This window comes from Megalops cyprinoides, chromosome 17 (genome assembly GCF_013368585.1).
Source record: "Megalops cyprinoides isolate fMegCyp1 chromosome 17, fMegCyp1.pri, whole genome shotgun sequence".
Lineage (NCBI taxonomy): Eukaryota > Metazoa > Chordata > Actinopteri > Elopiformes > Megalopidae > Megalops > Megalops cyprinoides.
The window spans coordinates 2,795,777-2,814,440 of record NC_050599.1 but is presented as its reverse complement, the minus strand read 5'-3'; the positions used below and the strand labels follow the sequence as shown (position 1 = coordinate 2,814,440).

General features: G+C 40.8%; 1 protein-coding gene across 2 annotated transcripts in view; it reads left to right on the top strand.

The window, feature by feature from the left end:
• The first annotated feature begins 6,092 nt into the window (after positions 1 to 6,092).
• LOC118792621 (filamin-A-interacting protein 1-like) overlaps positions 6,093 to 18,664 on the top strand; it is a 30,313-nt gene continuing 17,741 nt past the window's right edge. For both annotated transcript variants that reach the window (XM_036550507.1, XM_036550508.1), the window contains exon 1: positions 6,093 to 6,522. The gene's annotated coding sequence lies outside the window, so the exon portion shown is untranslated. The remainder of the gene's footprint in view (positions 6,523 to 18,664) is intronic.

The window sequence follows — 18,664 nt, the reverse complement described above, 5'->3', positions numbered from 1 at the left end:
CGAGTGAAAGTGAGAGCGATCTGGCATAAGTCTGGAAGAGAGAGAAAGAGTGTGTGTGTGAGAGAGAGAGAATGACGTTACTGCTAAGTTGGAAAGTTTCTGATAAAGCTATTGACAATTCATTGGCAGATGTCAGATGTTTAAACCATAGTGTAGTTATGGTGGAAAATTGAAACCCTCAAAGCTGCTTTAGTATTTCTCCACATCGCGTGTGTAAAACAGGGATAATGTTATTACTTCTTTTGAAGAAATAAGATGGGGAAAGCACAACTGTATATCACTTCGGAAAATCATCTCAGCATCAAAACCACATGGATGATAATTGTTGTGACCACCCCTGTGAAAAAAACTGGAAACAAATACTGTTATTTAAATTTCACAGAAAGCAAGTTGACATCATTTATAATACAGTTATATAATGCAGTGCCATTAAATATAAGTATTGCTCTTATTGTTAATCGAAATAGGCACAATTTATTAAAGTGGGACAGAACATTTTGTTAAACACGTTGCATGTCAAGTAATAACTGATTCAGCATAGGATAAATGCTAAGAGCAATACATTTTAATGATTATATTCAATAAACATGAGATCACTTTTTTTTGTAGGCTGAGAGTAGATGATGCAGTCTTGAAGACTATGTATTCCAGTGTAAATATGGTTGAAAAAGTCCATAGTGGAGGTTCACAGGCATAGCATATATTTAACATACATTTAGCTACAAATATAATAAAACTGACTTATATTTAAGGTCGTTTGTATACCTGTATGAACTCATCTCTGAATCACTAGTGAATGGCATAGGAAAAACCCCACACCCAATACTATGGCTGGGCAGCAAGAGTAGTGTGACCCCTATGGTTAAGAGTGGGCTGCCGAGAGCAGAAACCACAAGAGTGGGTTTCTCAGCTGGAGAAAAGTGGACAGGCATTCAAGAGAGCTGAGGTGATGTCTGGACTGAGAGGAAGTGGGCTGACCTGTGGTCTTCACAATCAGCACCACCATCATCTTCATCATCGTCTGCCGCGGTGTTTATAGCGTCGGAATAATGGAAGCTTCCGGAGCTGTTTCTGCGTGACGCACTAACACTGTTTGTGCGTCTGTGCCGTCTCATTTTGTAGGTGCTTGCCACAACCCATAAAAAGCAGCATTTGACTTCTGTAAAATAAAATGCATTATCGGCACATATATTTTAATTTCAACTGAGGTCACAAAGCAGACATGAGTAAGATATTTATATGCACAATAGCACATGTATGCAATAAAAATTACTTTGGTAAGTTGGTAGCACAAATATGTAATTACACTGTAATTAATGCGTAAGTACTGTGTATCCGCCTTTTGACACTCAGCTGCTAAGTTGGAAAATGCCTTCATGCAGTTTATGTATATATATATATATATATATATATATATATATATATATATATATATATGTACATATGATATGCATATATACCAAATAACATCAGACCACACCCAGTTCTTTATATGTTTCAACCAAGATTCACTGTAATCCACATCAGTATTGTTTTAATGTAGCTGTAAACATCAGGACAGAGTTTGGTAATATAATAAATGTTATCATTAAGAGGAAATCTTAGTCATCATTTTTTTTTAACAAACTAGAAAACCACTGGCCACCACCTGGCCACAATTCATTAATTAAGAAATATAATGTATATCGCACGACTTTACACCAACTTCGGCATGACAATTCTGAGCAAAATCTCATTCTTGTATATACCCATAACACCTTAGAGCATATTAATATCTCCTGTAATATCAAGTTGTTTTTTTTACTGTGCTATAAAGTACTGTCTTTATGAGCTTGGAGCTATAAAAACATGAGATACAGCAGCGGTTAGGGTTTACTGAGAGGTAAAAACGTACGGCAGGTTGGTAACACATGCCGGGATCACCCCTGTGTTACACACATATTTCATTTAATGTGTTATTCCTGTAAGTCTCAGGTTATTCACAGCTGATGTATGAGTTCCTGAAAGTGATTCTGTGTGTGGCCCTGCAAACCATTTCCTCAACAGATATAACCAACTAGGTGTATCACTTATATTGAGAGGGGAATTTCTGTTACACAGAAGTGATAATATATGATAATAATTGTATTTGGACATTTTATCACTTAAGTGGCATTAGTATGAAGTGGCTGATCTAAGAATAAATGACATGGCAAAACAGATACTGACTGTAACTTATGGTTGCAATACAGTAAAGTCTTAGACAAAATATTGTCTAAAAATTAAGATATAAGCAGTCTGTTACCATGCAGGTATTCATACTTTAACACTGTTTTGTCCTTTTTCAACAACCAAAAAAAAGAAAAAAAGGTGATGATTTATTCCCTTAACAGGAGACAATTAGTCTGAAAATGATAAAAGATCAATGTGACCCACAGCTTACAAAATCAGAACTACTAAATAAGTTCTGTACCTCAGCCAAATTGATTGCATTCAGTACAGTACATCCAATGTCATTTTTGGTTTCGCCCGCTCATGAACATGACAAGGACCTTGATTTTACAATCTCAATAAACACCTTTTCAAAATAGGTCTAGTTGCTATGTGGCAACCCAGTGGGTAGAGCCATGTGCCTTGGCTGTGATCTGTTTAATGGCTATATCAAGTTCAACTCTCGTATGTATATTTAAACTCTCTAATCCACTTTTATAACTGCAAAATAAATGTAAATGGTTGTGTCTTCATTATCTGAAAGAAGAGACTAGATAATCAGAATTCCATAAAGATTAACACTTGGCAGCAATATTTCTTATGACTGTGCTTCATTTAGGACAAGCTGGCATCCTATACCGTGTCTTTTTGTTGCTGTTGAAAGAACATGACCCTTCTCTCACTAGATATATAGAAGTAAAATCTCATGATCTCATGGTATTTCCTGCAGTTAATTCTTTAAACTCTGCAGTTTCCACTGGCCATGGTATATTGTGTAATGTGTCCATTCATAAAAACATAAAAAAAACTCAATACAATGACACCATCCTTCTTCTATCTACTCATTTTAAAAATAAATGGGGGGGGGGGGGGGGGTATATATGTGTGTGCATTGGGGTAGCTGGTATTTGGCTGAAGAATTGGTAACAGCTACATCCAGACAGTGATCATACTCCCTTCTGTCTATGAATCATTGAAACTTTGAAAAGAAACTCTAATGAATTTGTTTTAATGTAGTACGAGAAAAGGTTTTAAATATGATAATCATCTCAGAACATTAGGTGGTGGGGGGGAGAGAGCCTTTCACAGATTCAATTAGCCGGTAATGAGCTGTACAAGAGACTGCTCGCATCAGCAGGACGTGCTGTTCTGCAGTGAAGCATTTATCTGGAATCACAATGCATTTTCCATCTGCAAGGTGTAAGGGTCAGTATTTTTTTTTTTTCAAAATATTTGTTTAATGACTTTTTCATGCCATAGATCCTAAATTTCTTTGTGTTATTTTTAATTATGAACACAATGGTTGTGCTATTGTAAATTAATTTCTCCAGTGCTGAAATAATAGCTATAAATTAAGGCAGAATATTTCGGTTTATAAAAACAAAATTAGGAAGTGTTTACATGGTGTTGTTATTGTGACCATCAAATTAGACCGTATAACACTTTCACAGCTACACTACAACTGACTCACATTAACCACAAGTCTAACTATAAACCACAAAGAGGAGACCACTGTCTCAAGGATAAAATATGAGCCCAGCCTCTTTAAAACAACAACCGTCTTCAGGAAAACAGAATACATTACTTCACATGGGTGTGTGGATTATGAGATTCAATCCAAACAGAACATTGCATGACCTCAGCGTGGACACATCTGTCTCTGTGAGGCAATACAGTATATTTGGGGTGGATTTCATGGTGCTCTTCAACAATCAGACGTAACTAAAACAATTACTCACCTGATTTGCTTTAACACATTCCTTATGTGAGCTGTAACCATAAAAATAATTTACTCCCTTTCAGTTACCAGGCTTCATGGCTACATGCTTATAGGAGAAAAATACACTAAGTACACGGGATGGATCAGCAAAAATAACCTTTCACTATGGATACAGGCTAATATAGGTCCCCCTGGTATGGGCCTAGGTTATGTGGACTGCTTACATGGGTGAACTTGTTCAAATTCATACGAATGGATGTATTTACTTTGACGGACACCCCAAGTTCAAGTGATTTGTCTTCTAATTGATGTCATACGACCCTTTTGTTTCTTGAGCCTGCAGGAGCAGGGCTCAGCACACACCCATAATCCACTGCAGCACTGAGAAACATCTGCAGATTTACGACTATCATTATTGACAATATAAACAAGGACAACATCAGGAAGCTGCCTTTTTAGAACAAACAGAAATCATCAAAAAGCTTGCAAGTAATAAAATAACTGGCCATCACTGGTATCACCAACCACTTTTCTGAATATATGTGAGTATCTCTTTTCAGCAATAGCTTTGGGGTATTTTAACATTTCTGCCATAAAAACATATTTTTAAAATGCAGCTAAATTCCCATTTAGATGATACACTGACGTTGTTAATGGTACTGGATGGTAACCCGTGCACTTAAACAGAAAACCTCCCAACAGTGTAATCCACAGGTCCAGCCCCCGTGTTCATCTCTAAATCTAATATCTGTCATTCTTTGTAAAGATCAAGGAAATGCCACAGACACAGGAAGGAGATGCCTTGGACAGACATATTTTGCACTGCATGAGGATGGTAGACAAAGAAACAAGATTTACTTCTAATAGAACGAGGACACTAAGCTGGAACTCCTGGTCATCTTCTTGGCTACAGCTATAATCATGTTATACTGCTTACTATTCTGGGTGAACAAGAAGTAAAAGTATAATGATGAGAAGTGCTTTTATGGGGGATTTTATGGGGAATTGCAGGAAATGCTAATCTAATTGTGGTAAACACCGGGTCAGGCGCCCTGCTTGGTAAATCTGTGACACTCGGGTGTCAACGGAGCAGTGTTTGCAAAGACATGATGTCACCTCTGTGACACACTGCAGCTGGAAACCCTGCACAGGAGCGGATCCCTGCTTCCCGTGTGACAGGTCCTGTTAGGAGCAGCGGTTTATAGGGGACAAACGTCCTCTAGTTTATAACGCTCACTAAATAATTCCTCAGATGGCTCATGCTGACTTTTGACACATTTCCCCAGCACGAGTTGACCTGATGAAGTCAAACAAAGCAAAAAAAAAAAAAAAAAAAATTTATGGACAAATGCATCCGCTTAATTTGTCCAAATTTAAAAATAAACGTCTGTATACTGCAGCGAGGGAGCAGCAATACTGAGAAAAAACATGATTCGCTCCTGCATTGACTTGATGTGTCTTTGACTACAGTACTAGCCAAAAGTTTGGACACTTGTGCTACTTCTTTATTTTTACTTTTTTCCACATTTTAGAACAGTAAAGACATCAAAACTATGAAATAACACAAATGGAATTACACGGTGACCAAAAAAAGTGTTAAACAAATCAAAACCATCTTATATTTCAGATTCTTCAAAGTAGCCAAAAATAGAAGAATAATTTTTTTTGGGAAATAAATTCATAACTAAGCATCAACTTCACTATTTATATATGTCTCAGAAACAAATTTCAAGCATTTAAGCATAAGTCTTTAGATCAAAATGTCTTTGAATGCATGTTCCCCATTATCTTCATCAGGTGTGTCCAAACTTTTGACTGGTAGTGTGCTTTGGTGTGTAGCACTTTCTATGAAAACTGTTTCTACTAAGAGAAACTGGGAAGCAGTTCTAACTAGGCGATGAGGTGCACGATTAGGAGCCCTGTCACGGGCTGGTTCTCAACCCTGCCTACCGCCGGATTGGCTCCGCTGGACTTCACCGGCGTGAAACAGCATGATAGCTCAGCTGTCAGAGGGTCTGAGAAAAGCCTCCCTGAACCCACCCAGCTGCGAACAGCCATGAGTGACTGAGAGAGCAGGTTAAATATAACCCTGACACAGCGCAGCCCCACACAGCACACACACAGGGGAACAAAGGGGGAGAGGAACAGAGAAGTGGTCTCCCGGCAGAGGAAACCAGACCTCTCTCCTCTCGCTTGCTCTCTCTCTCTCTCTCTCTCTCCCTCTCCCAGAAAGAAGTGAACTTTCCAAACAAAAGTGGGAAAAGAACCGTTCTGACCTCCTCCGCTTTGCTATTGGTCTCTCTCTCTCGCTCTCTCTCGCTCACTCATCCTCTCAGCGTCTGTGTCTCTCTGCTGGGTTAAAGCTAGTGAGAGGAGAGAGGACAGTCTTTATTTTCTGCATGACCCCTCTCAACAGAGCGGGAAGAGAGGGAGAAGAGGAAGAAGAAGAAGGGACCAGGAAGTCCATCTTGGTGATGTTAGGCGTTTCTAGAGTTTTGGCAGCTGAGGTGAGGTGTCTTTGGGATGGACTGTTCCTGCACTAGGATTGAATTATTCGCTACTGAACTTTGACCTGTGAACCGGGACCTGTGACCTGGGACCACCGTGTGCAGGTAAGCATAGACCTGTCCATTCCACTTCCCTGGTAACTTACTGGAAATGCTTTATGTGACTTCACGACCCTCCCTGGTTTCCGTTAAGCGCTGGTCACTGTAAATGAAGGTTGCGTGGCTCTACTGCTGCTGACAGGTGAAACAGATGCACAGTGTTATGTTTTATCAACATGGGGCAGATTATGCACTTTAAAAAGAACCTGTCAATCCCCTCAGTTACAGAAAAATGGTAGAAAACATGGCTTATGTACTAGTTACTGTATCAAGTCAAGGAACTGCTGTTTCTGCTAATAGAATGTACTTCCATCACTCATTCTCATTAGCACAGCAACAGATGGGCAATTTGTTTTGATTTCCTGTCCTTTTTATTCATTTCTTATCGGAAAGGCATCTCCTGGGACAGAGCTGTATACACGCTGACTCACAAACAGATCCGCGCGCAAAGCCTTTCATGAATCACAACGTTAAGGAGCCCACGGTTTCTGAGCATTGATTCATGAAGTCTCTTACCAGAAGAACTCTCTCACTCGAGGGATGCAGAGTTACATGTACAAGCAAATAACCAGCAGAGCCAGAGTACTTCAAAGAAATAGAAAATTAAACATAATGCATTCATAAATCAGGGGTCACTGCAACTTTGTAGTAATTTTCCCGCCCGACACTGTGAAACGTTCCCATGACTTCAACTCTGTGAAAGCACAGAGGCCCTGTCAGCCTGTAATAATTCATTTTAGATGATCTAATTTTATTTTATCTACGTATTTGTATGCCTTTCCATGACTTCTCTTGCTGCTTTCATGTCTGCCCAGAAAACTACTTGTTTTCAGGATGATTCAATAATCTTCTAAATTAACTCTTAATCCTAATATTTCTGATGCAAAATCTGACGTGTAAGATATAAACGTCTTGCTCTGTGAGAATCAGGGGGCCTGCATCTGACAGATATTGCCATACATATAGAGGACCATAAAAATCCCCCCTTTGCTTTCCTCACGGACGTTATTTGAGACCGCACAAAGCCCCTCCTTTTTAATGCTCCACAATGAACTTTATGGGGCATCTTGGGCTATTGATGTCATCTCCACAGGTCCGCAGCCAAAGCGACCAGGGCACAATACTCAAGCCTCTGGGGACCAAAACGAGTCTCTCTCCTTTTTCCACTTTCAATACGTTTTCATCCTGAGTTGTTTGTAGTCACCACATTTTGTGTGCTTGATTTTCCTTTGTGAGCAAACAGTGACTTGGAGGAGATTTTTTATCTTTCGTTACTGTGTGTTTCAGTGTTCAGCCCTGGCTGGAGTCCAGTAGGAGCCAACATCACTGCCGCTGATGGGGGCTGAGTCATTAGATGAAATCATTTATGTTTTCATACATCATGCAATATAGCCCCCTGGGGAGTTTTTTTCCCAAACCCCTCACTATTACTTTATTTGGTTAAGCTGAATATCGTATAAACATTGTTCATTTTACAGCTGATGGCCACGTACAGCCCGTATACTGATTCATCAATATTGAAGTTGACCACTCATATTTTTTCGGGAATTGTCTAAAATGTCTTCTGTTTCTTGACTTTTCAATTTACGCCATTGAAAACAAATTAAACATTAAAAGGATAAAACTTTTTATTCATTCCGAGAGAAGAGGCTGTTAAATTTATTAGTGCTTTATACTAAAGAGAAGCAGTTGACAGTGTCATGGTGCACTGCATTCAGAGGAGAATTAAAAGCTGACAGGGAAAGATGCATGTTGATTCAGTAACACTGCCTCGGTCATTAAACAGTTCCTACATGTGCAGATGTTTTTGGCTCCGTCTGCAGATAACTATCAAGCTGGATAATTTTCAGGCCTTCTAAATCAGTGACCTTCTACATAAGTGACGCTTGAATGAATACTTTTGTGGTCATTACTGAAAGTACAGAGGTTATTTGTGTTTAGTGTCTAATTCCTCATGATGATATTAAAATCCCCTTTTATAAAGGTTGTAGTTTTCTCCAAATAAAAATGTTTTTGTCAGATAATGAATGTTTGTCCTTGACGACCCGCATTCATGAAGATGGTCAAACATACTGACGTAATATGAATCGGTACTATTTTCATATCGTCTTATATGCGCTGCCGCCTATTTTGCGCTGTGAATGATTGGCTTCAGCCATTGTACGCGTCACTGATTCACTAACAGCCAAATGCCAAGCGATAAGGCAGGGACAGTGGCAGTGAGATCACTCTGCTATTTCAGCACAGCCTTCTGACAGCATGGGAAATAACAGCCTCTGCCTCAATGCTTACATCAGCAACCTCGCTGTTTCCATGACAACAAAACACGGTCCCAATTCAGGGTTCTCGTTTGTTTATTTGTATATATGGCTTCACAATAAGACACACATAGCCATAGAACAATGAACTAACATACTGTTCTCCTGGTGAAGCTATCATGCATTTTTTATGAAGGGAATCATAAGTAACTGGGAAACCAAGGCAAGTTTTAGAAAGCAGTCGTACATGCAAAGCATTATATGTTTTTTTTTATTATTACTGACATTCGTTAATTGTTATGTCATTACTTAAATATCATAGATGTAATTGTCCTGTGTATAGCTGGGGAGGGGAGTAAACTCACTGCTTCAATGGAAGTGCGAGAACAGCAGATATGCTTGCAAATGGTTCTTTAGAAAAGCTATTTTAAGTTTTCAAGTACAATAAGGAAGGAGATGGAAATGCAAAAAGGAAGTAAACAGTTCTTTGGAATGAAGTCAGACAGCTCATTGGCCAATAGAGAAAGAGTGGGTGGTCCATGGCTTGGTTGACATCATGCTGCTCAATTCGATCTGAAGCCCACTGGGCCTGGATGACCGAGAAGCATCATGGGAAGACTTGATCAATTTGTCTAAAGGCATTAAGGTTTTACCATGGGAGCCAGACAGCACAGAGAGAGACGTTATTATTACAGACTTTCTCCCAGTGAAAGGCCAACCGCAGACACTCTGCTTGGAGCTTGCCTTCAGCGCCTGCTTCATATCAGCGGGGCTGTGCTCTGATTGCCAGGGCAGTGAAAATCACCCTGCCGACACTTCACTGAGAGCAGAAAGGGGCACTTTTCAGATTAGCCCCGGGGCTGGTTTTGGTGGATGCGGCTGCACAGCACTCTCCCTTGGGGGTGGTATGTTATGGCTCCAGTGTGGTGATCAGTTTGGTGACAGGTGTGTCTGACACCAGGAATCCCAGGACTCTCTCGAGGAGCCCACCAGACAGACAGAGTAACAATAAAACAAACAAGGCAATTGCCCTGGATGCACCGGGTCTACCTCCCTGTGTGCTTCCCCACCTGTCCCTGGTGTGCGGTCTCACCTGAAACAATCAATCAACCAAGTGATCAATCAATCAATCAAGTCTTATTTTGTTTAATTGAAAAAAAGACACCGCCACAGAGGGCCTTCTGCAAATGCACTCTGTCACACGCACATCAGATATTTTCCTGTTTTTCTGTAATCCGATGGCACATACACCATGGCAATTAGCAAACCCTAAGGCACATGCTTTAGTGATAGCAAATCAATGCATGTAACTAACATGCTGCACATTAATGTGAATCTGTCATATGACTTCTGTCCCAATGAGAAACTGTAATACAACAGAGAGCGTCTGGCAGGAACATATTGGACATTTCAAGGGTTTGTCTAATGGGTTGATCTGTTGCCAGGATTTTGTTTTTCATTGAACCCCTCCCTCCTCAGCCCCTCTTTCCAGGTATTTCTCTTCTCCTCTTTCTTCCAAGGAAGTGAAGACGGTACACTTAACCTGACCGCTGAATAGACAGTGGAGTGCTTTCAGGTTTATGCAGATAGATACTGGGAGTAAACAGCAGGGGAATAGGACTCAGTCAGCAGTAATCTTGTCTCCCGGCCTCTCTCTGTGTTTATGGGGGAAGTGACTTCATTCCCATCCCTCCAGAGCAGTGTGAGAGGCTGGGCTGCTGGAAAACTGCATCTGGCCAGTGATGTCACCGTTTTGGACGGGTTTCCAAAGATTAGGTCTGCTGCACAGAGGTCTGAGGAGATAGAAAAATTATCTTTACCAGGTTCCTGCTCTTGTTAATAATTTGTTCTGGCTGACCACCTGGCAAGTCCAGCCACTGAGACACGTTTTATATTCACTGCTGGGGAAAAAAGCAAGCCAAAATGTTTTTTTAGATTGTCAATGGCTACATTTTAGAATTAGTTTTATTTCCATACATCGCTCAAGAACTATCAAAGCTGTGCAGTAGTTTACACAAAATGTATGGCTGAGATAAGCAGGGCTGGTCGTCCTGCTTAACACTGAGACTGTCCCAAATTCTGAGTGTATGTCTCATCAGCTGACAGGAACGACTGGGATGCTGTTTGCTCTGATATTTGAGATGAAAACCTTGGAAATTTACTGTTCTTTTTAACAGTAAAAGTTTTTAACCAACTACTAAAACCTGTTTATGCTACTGTTCTGTTGGGAGTGGAGTGTCTGTTCTAGAATGACAGACTGTGGGAGTTCTCAACAGAAGTTACTCATTCAGTCAAACTGTTTATGAAAACTGCAAACTGCCCTTAATTATGTGCTCCATCATCACTGCTTGCCAATTGGCCAGCAAACATCCCATTTAAATATATTTAACATATGATTCAATTTACATGCAGGTTGAAAGGACAAATGATACCAAGGTTTGTTTCTGTGGCGATGATCTTACATTTACTAGCAACCTTTTCTGCATGAAATGCCAGCATCTTGCATATGTATTCTATTCTATATGAATAGACAGTGATAATACTTTTTCAGAAATCGGCACATCTAAGTCTTGACGTCTATGCAGCAACAGACAAATCTCATTGAAAATGTTGTAACGTTGTCCTCTTTCACTTGCTTTTCCTTGACATCCTTGACACTTCACAGAAAACGCTGGCCTGGTTTCTTATCTTGCATTGCATTAAGCTTGGCCATGACATCTATTTTTATATTAGGCTCTGCGTATAATCTCTACCTCTCAGGTTTTCCTTGTAAGGTGACACATGATGTCATGTTCACTGAGCTGGATTCGAGAGCCTAGAGGGCAACTGTGATGACACGATGTGATTTAGTGGAGACGTCCGATTGCGTCTCAAATCACCACTGCTGCAGAGAAAGGGGCGGGAAAAACTCCATCTGGCCAATAAGAGGGGCATGTTCGCACATTACTGAGAGTTGTCACGCTTAGTTATAATGCTTGTTGCGGCCTTTAAACTTTAATTCGTCACTTACTTTGATTTCTATCATAAATATCAAATTCGCCCACATTTCTGGAGACGCGTTACCTACAACTGAGATAGAAATCAGTAGGAAACCTGCCAAGGAAATAATAATCATAACTGTTTATATGGCACCTTCCAAAATGAGGTGTTCAAAGTGCTTATTACAGAAAGGAAACACAAGCAGGAGAATAAGTAAAAATAAAATACTTGGTAAAAACAATGATAAAGAAGACAGAGCACAAGGACGACTAACAAATATTTAATTGTTTTCTGTAGCCAAGGAATAAGGCTAATCCAGCAAAACAGCTGAACTTGGTTGAACCTGATATGTATATCTGAAGGTGTCTAAGGAAGCAAAGATCCTCTGATATCGCATGGAGTCTGAATCGCATTGACTCAATGTACAGAGGCATACTTTTAAAAAATGCTGCGTTCACAGAATGCCATTCAGACTGACAGGTATTAAAATATGTCGTAATGCACTTCAAGACTTAAAGCTGGATCTTACTAAGGCCCGAATTATGATGGTAAATGATGGCAGCAAAACATTGAATTGAGGGTCAATAAATGCAGAGAGATCAGGAAACAGCATGAGCCCACTGTGTACTCTGAGGAAGAGGAGACGGACTGCCTGGTTGTGAGAATGCTATCATTTATATTTATTCATAAGTCCTGAATGGAACATTTCCAGTTTTCGACTTTCAGAAAAATGACGGTCTGTCAAAGACAGGGAACTGAAAAGGTACTATTGTTCCATATTTACAGGAGATAGGCACACGTTTTTTTTTAATCTATGATATAATGCTCATATTTATGTGCATGTGGGGTTGTGAGGGAGTGTGGGAATGTGAATGAAATATGCAGAACTGTGCAAACCTTAAATGTGTGCAGCGGTTACATTCACATTTTGTCCCTTAGCTGGTGCTCTTCACACACTTCAAAATGAGTGAACTGTATATATATACACATTATATATATATATATATATATATATATATATATATATATATATCATTGAATATTATGTTTTTTTATACATATTATCATACATAAAAATATACATAAAATATGCAAAATATTTTCAGCATATGGCAGCAGAAGCCCACCCCGTCTGGCCAGCCCTACCCTGAGGTCAGAGGGTCGTCTGAAGCAGTGGGCGTGGTCGGAATCCACAGTCCCCTCTGCCCGAGACTCAGAAAGGAGGTCGATCCCTTGGGAACGTGTGAACTTTGAGCTTCTCATAATGTTTCAGGGACAACTGCGGCAAAGTAGCTGCGCAGGGAGGCTATGAATATGAGGTGTAACCTGACTGCCAAAACATGTGACCTTTGTACTGAATAGTTCTGCAAGTGCTACAGTAGACGTATACAAAATGCCAAATGATCTAGGTCTGAACTTTCTGTCTCAGTAATTTCAGTGGAGTCCCAGGGAGGTAGAATATAACACACTGTAGCTAATAACAGACCTGCGGGGGTGACCCAGATTTAAGCGCTTGTTTCACGACTTGAAGGTTTATTGTTTTGCGCTTGACTATTATTTTAGTATTATTGTACTACACATTACTTGGTCATTTTTAAAAATGTTTTTTCGTTATTATTCCTCGGAAATAGCAATACGGTACACTCTAATTATAATAAATACTATTATTAGAATCAACCTCATGTATTGGTAAAAAAAATTACTGGGATGGAATATACATAATCTGTTTAAAAATTATGCTCATGAGAATTGATTTGAGCTCTCTCACAGCACTCAGTGGTGCACAATGGGGCACTGTAATTGGTGACAGAGACTGTATTTCAGGTCTTGAAAACCTACATTTTTTAAACATTTTTACTTTTAACCTACACTCTCCCCCATTAGGCATGTGTTTGATCATTGGATAGATGAGGTAAAGTTCCCCTCCCCAACATTCTGACCATGCCATGACAGAGCTCGTTGCATTCCTTTAGAGGAATTTTTTTTTGTGAGTGCCTGACATCTCCTCTAATTTCGCCAAAGTGTTCAGAGAAATAATGAAGCTTGAAGTCTGCATGGTGCAGCATTTTGGTCTCCACTGCGCATTACAGCACTGAGTCCAGCTATGGAATCCTGTCATCGCTGGAGTTCCGGAGGCTCTGTCCTCCTTTACTTAGCCGCATTCACTGAAGTCCGCAGAGCGTTCGAATCAAAGCCTTTTTTTCCGAAGGCATTTTCAAGTGCTGCGGGATCAAGGGGATTTTTGGACAGCTGCCACCACCTGTCATTACCTTGTTTCGCCTCAGTTAACTACGTAGGCCACCCGGGCTAAAATAGATTTGGGCACTGGTGCTGGCCCACCTCATGCCCCTCAGATCCCCAACAGGTCTCAGGCTCTGGCTCACATCAGGCAATACAACAGGATACAAAAAAGCATAATTTCGCTCTCTCTGGGGCAGCAGCGTGGTGTAGCGGTAAGAAGCAGGGTTTGCAACCGAAAAGTCGTTGGTTTGATTCCCTGCTAGGGAAATGCTGTTGTGTCCTTGGGCAAGGTACTTAACCTGAAAGTGCCTCAGAAAACATCCAGCTGTATAAATGGGTGAAATAGTAACCTATGTACGTCACTCTAGATAAAAGCGTCTGCTAAATGACAGTAATGTAATGTAATTATTAGCCATAATAGCACAGTGACTACTCTTGTTTGAAATTAATTCATGTTCATGATGCACTCTCTAGCATGTATTGTAAAGGACTAAGAATAGATATGATTAAATTTGGACAGCCAAATTAGCGAACTCTCCCTTTCGCCACACTTCCGTTGTGTGATGTTATTTCCCGGTGAGGGACCATGGCAGGTGTGTGGCCATTCAACTGAAGGGCGGAGGTATATTTGACCCGTCGCCGTTTCTGAACCGCATACCGATTGTGAGTGAGAGCTATTTCAAACTGGCCCAAACCAGTCTTTGTTTCCCAATTTAACCACGCCGTCACACCACAAAGGAATGTCCGTGTTAAAGGCGAGAGAGGCTGAGCGCTATCAATATACCCCCCGTTTCGTGTCTAAGTATAGCAGTGCTGGGGGGATGCTACGCATGGCACGCCGTGGAAGCCAATCACCCGGAGAGCAGCAGGGACCATCAGTTAGCCCCCCCCCCCCCCCCCCCCCCCCCATGGCCAACCCCAGGGCTGATCACCAATTATTTACAACTGCCGATTGGTGTGCTACAGGCCTACAGCTGAGGAGTAAAATTAAAGTATCTGCTATGAGTGGCATCCGTTCACTTGCTGATTGCATATAAAGTGATACACCTCCTCTGTCCCTCATAGGCCAGGTGCACGAGTGGGAGACCCTATAAATACCCAGAGAAACTTCACCCGTGGACAGCTGGGTCTGCTGCCCAGGGTCCGTCACGGTTACAGCGGGGCTTTTGGTCCATCGCTGACCCAGGTTTTCCCTGGACTCACTAAGTCACATTAGAGATCTCTTTACCCAACAGGAGCAGAGCTGCTCTGGGAATTTTTGAACTTCCAGAATACTTACAGAAACCTGGAGGAGCAAAATCCTACTGTCTGTGTGTCTTTGAAAGATCTATCTGTCTCTCTCTCTGCCTGCCTACTGGTCTGTGTGTCTGTGTACTGTGAAGCCCTCTCTGGACTGTTAGACGCTAAATGACTGAATGTGTGGTATTTGGTGCTGTATGTACTGTTATTTATGCTGTTGCAGCAGCACCATTGGAATGAGCATTGGAAAACGCCTGGACTCACACTAAACTTTGATTTTGTGAAATTAGACTACGAAAATGCCTGGAGGCAGAATGGGTGTGTGCAGTAATTATTTGAAATGTGTTTTAAATGTGGTGGAGAGTCAGATACACAGGACAGCTTTACACTCCTGTCTGCAGTCACTCCACTTTACAGCTGCCTCATACCACAATGACTGAACTTTCTGTCACCTCGTTTCAGTCTGAGAGCAAGCTTAATCACATTGTGCTGACAGGACTATTAACATGTAATTGCATTGAAGCTGAGTCTGTGTTTGAGAAAGAAACAGCCAGGGGAGTGAGTGTAATATTTTTCTAAGGTTTTTACGGTCCGTACAATTAAGACACTTGCAAAATAAATCAATCTAACAGAAAAAAGCTGACGCTTTATACACTGGGTTTATGGACATCAATAACAGATGTTGTCAGTAGAGTAACACCATTCCACTAATGAAGGCAGTATGCTAAAATGAGATGCTGAATCTTTATGCGTAGTAAAAATTTAGTTGCTTAATGCTGTATGTTCTTAATGACATTCTTTTGATTTCTTTATCGGTGTTCTATACATTTAAAACCTATAGGCTTAAATAAGAGTAAATAAGAGCAGTAACCTACTAAAATGATTTTTTTTCTGTGTACTAATGTTAATATCCAAGATCCAGCCAGCATCCAAATTACCAGATGATTTGTGTGCTGTATCTGCAGTGTCCATACTTCTGAAAAATATTAAAAGTATGTACAGGTGGCGACATCTAAAAATAGTGAGGCTGGGAATGGGGTAATACCTGAAGTTCAGAGGTGACAATTGGAATGTTTTTTCCTTCACCCTGGTGCTTCAGGTATTTGGTAAAGTATCTTTGTGTAAACAATTTTCTAACATTCTGCCTTGTTTGGGCATGCTTCTCTTGGCTGTGTTTGCACACATATCTCAGTTTTTTCTGAAAATTACAGTGACCCTGAAAACACAGGCAGCAGACATTAAACTACCCGCTCCGTTGCTTAGCTGCTCCGCTGAAAAACCGCTTATAACTACAGCTGAAGGGCTAACTGAAGGACTAAGGTCGTCACTGCCATTTGGCTGCCAGCATTCTCCCAGCCTGAGTCACACAGAAGTTTCATCACAGAGAAAGGTGTATGACCTCCAAAATGCAGTCCCAGTGCAAGCATGGTGTCCTGTTTGTGGTTCACCTTGCAATACATCACCTTACCTTGTTTATTCGCTAAGCAGGTAGTTGTATCTGGGCCAGGTTACATACTGTAGCTCACATTTTACATAATATACATTAGTATGGCTGAATATTTAAGGAAGCAGTTTAAACAGTAGCCCACCGGAGAATCTAATCTGCACCTGTTGGTTCACAAACTTGGGAAATGAGTAAACCACTCCACTACACATCACTTCATCAGTTCTCTTATTGTGTGTGTGTGTGTGTGTGTGTGTGTGTGTGTAACTGAGAGAGTGAACGTGTGTGTATAAGAGGTTCATGCTGTGTGTGGACTGTATGTATGTATCTGTATGAATAAAATATGTGAGTGTTTGATAGAATCTATGTAATCTAGTTAAAAGAGTTTATAAAGTTGATTTAGTCTTGATACTCCTCTATGTATCTCTAATTCAATGATGATACAATTGCTGTGTAATGAATGATGTAATTTCCTTTCATAAGAGAAATCCACGTTTGTATTCTGGAATGGAACTGTCCTTCACTTAGTATTTTTCCTGCAACCTGCTGTTAAATTTCCATTTCAAAGACAGGGTGGATACTCTCCTTTCTCAGATGACTGTTTGAGGTACACAGTAAGCTGCCAGTCAAAGCTGGCTCTCAGATCATGTTCCAGACAGGTCAAAGGTCACCCTGGTGTAATGCAATGGAGACTCATGAGTCTGTCTGTCTATGATGGTTGAAACAATGTTCTCACATTCCTGTTTACATTAGGAAGCCCGAGTGAATCCAATTCAACTTGACCGATAGCTTTTGACATTCAAGCATTATATGGGGCTGTGGTCATGCATGCCACAGACGTGAAGCATTCTGTCAGTAATATACTCTTGATAGTCAGTCTGCTATTTGGATCTTCTGTCATATAGCTGTCACAGCCATGTACAGAACATTATATCACCATTTAAATCCTTCAAACAATATTGTTTCTATATCTTTGGGAACCTGGAAATTGGACAAGATACACATTCCCATTACCAGATACGGGATTGAATTATCTTTTAATTACTATTTAACTAGAGAGGTCAGCTGAGAACTCACTTCCCTTGTGCTGTGATCACCCAGGAATCCCAGGCAGGGAGGGAATGCGAGGAATTGCATGGCCAATCAGCTGCAGTGAGGATGAACATGTGGCACGCTTGGGAGTGCCAGATTGGGGATTGGGGGAGGACACATGTATTTGCACCCCTACTCTTTTGATGAGTTCCACGGGGGCCTTAATGACTACAGTGTGTCCGGTTCTGACAGCACCCTATCACCGCATGAAACATCAGTGTTTATTTGGTGTAGGAGGAACCTCCAGCAGCAGTTCAGCTTTCCCATGAGGCTTCTGATCCAAGTACTGAGAACAGCATGATTGCGGTCTGTACAACCATCTGTGGTCAACTTATTTCAATCCTCAATTACCACTGATTAAAGCTCTACTGATCTCTATTTGAGCACAAACACAACACTATTGTACACAGCTATTAAAAAGCTCAGAAAGCTCTCTGTGTAAAGATTTCTGTCTAAATCAAATATTACACACATTGTTTTAAAGTAGCTATAATTATTTGAAATATTACATACTGCATATCTCGTTTTGACCAGAGATAAGATGAATTTGGTTTCTGATGTTCATAGTCCCTGTGTTCTATTGTTGTTGATAGATTGTAGTAGAGTCCCTGTGAGATAATTGGGAAGCAAATTGTGTATGTGTACTGGGTCACATACCTATCTGTACTGAATCATCTCTGTCATATGCACAGAGCACTGGGAAAATTCCCCAGCATGACGTACACTTTGAGAGCTCTCGCGATCCCACAGCGTGTGAGTCAGAGGTCAAAGGTCGCATGAGATCACAGGGGAGGTGCTGCAGATTTGTTACTTATCTGTAAGCAATTACCAGGTCCTGAAGTCATACTTGAGCCGTGGCTGAGGTTACGAAAGCAGCACTCCGTCACTGTCAGGC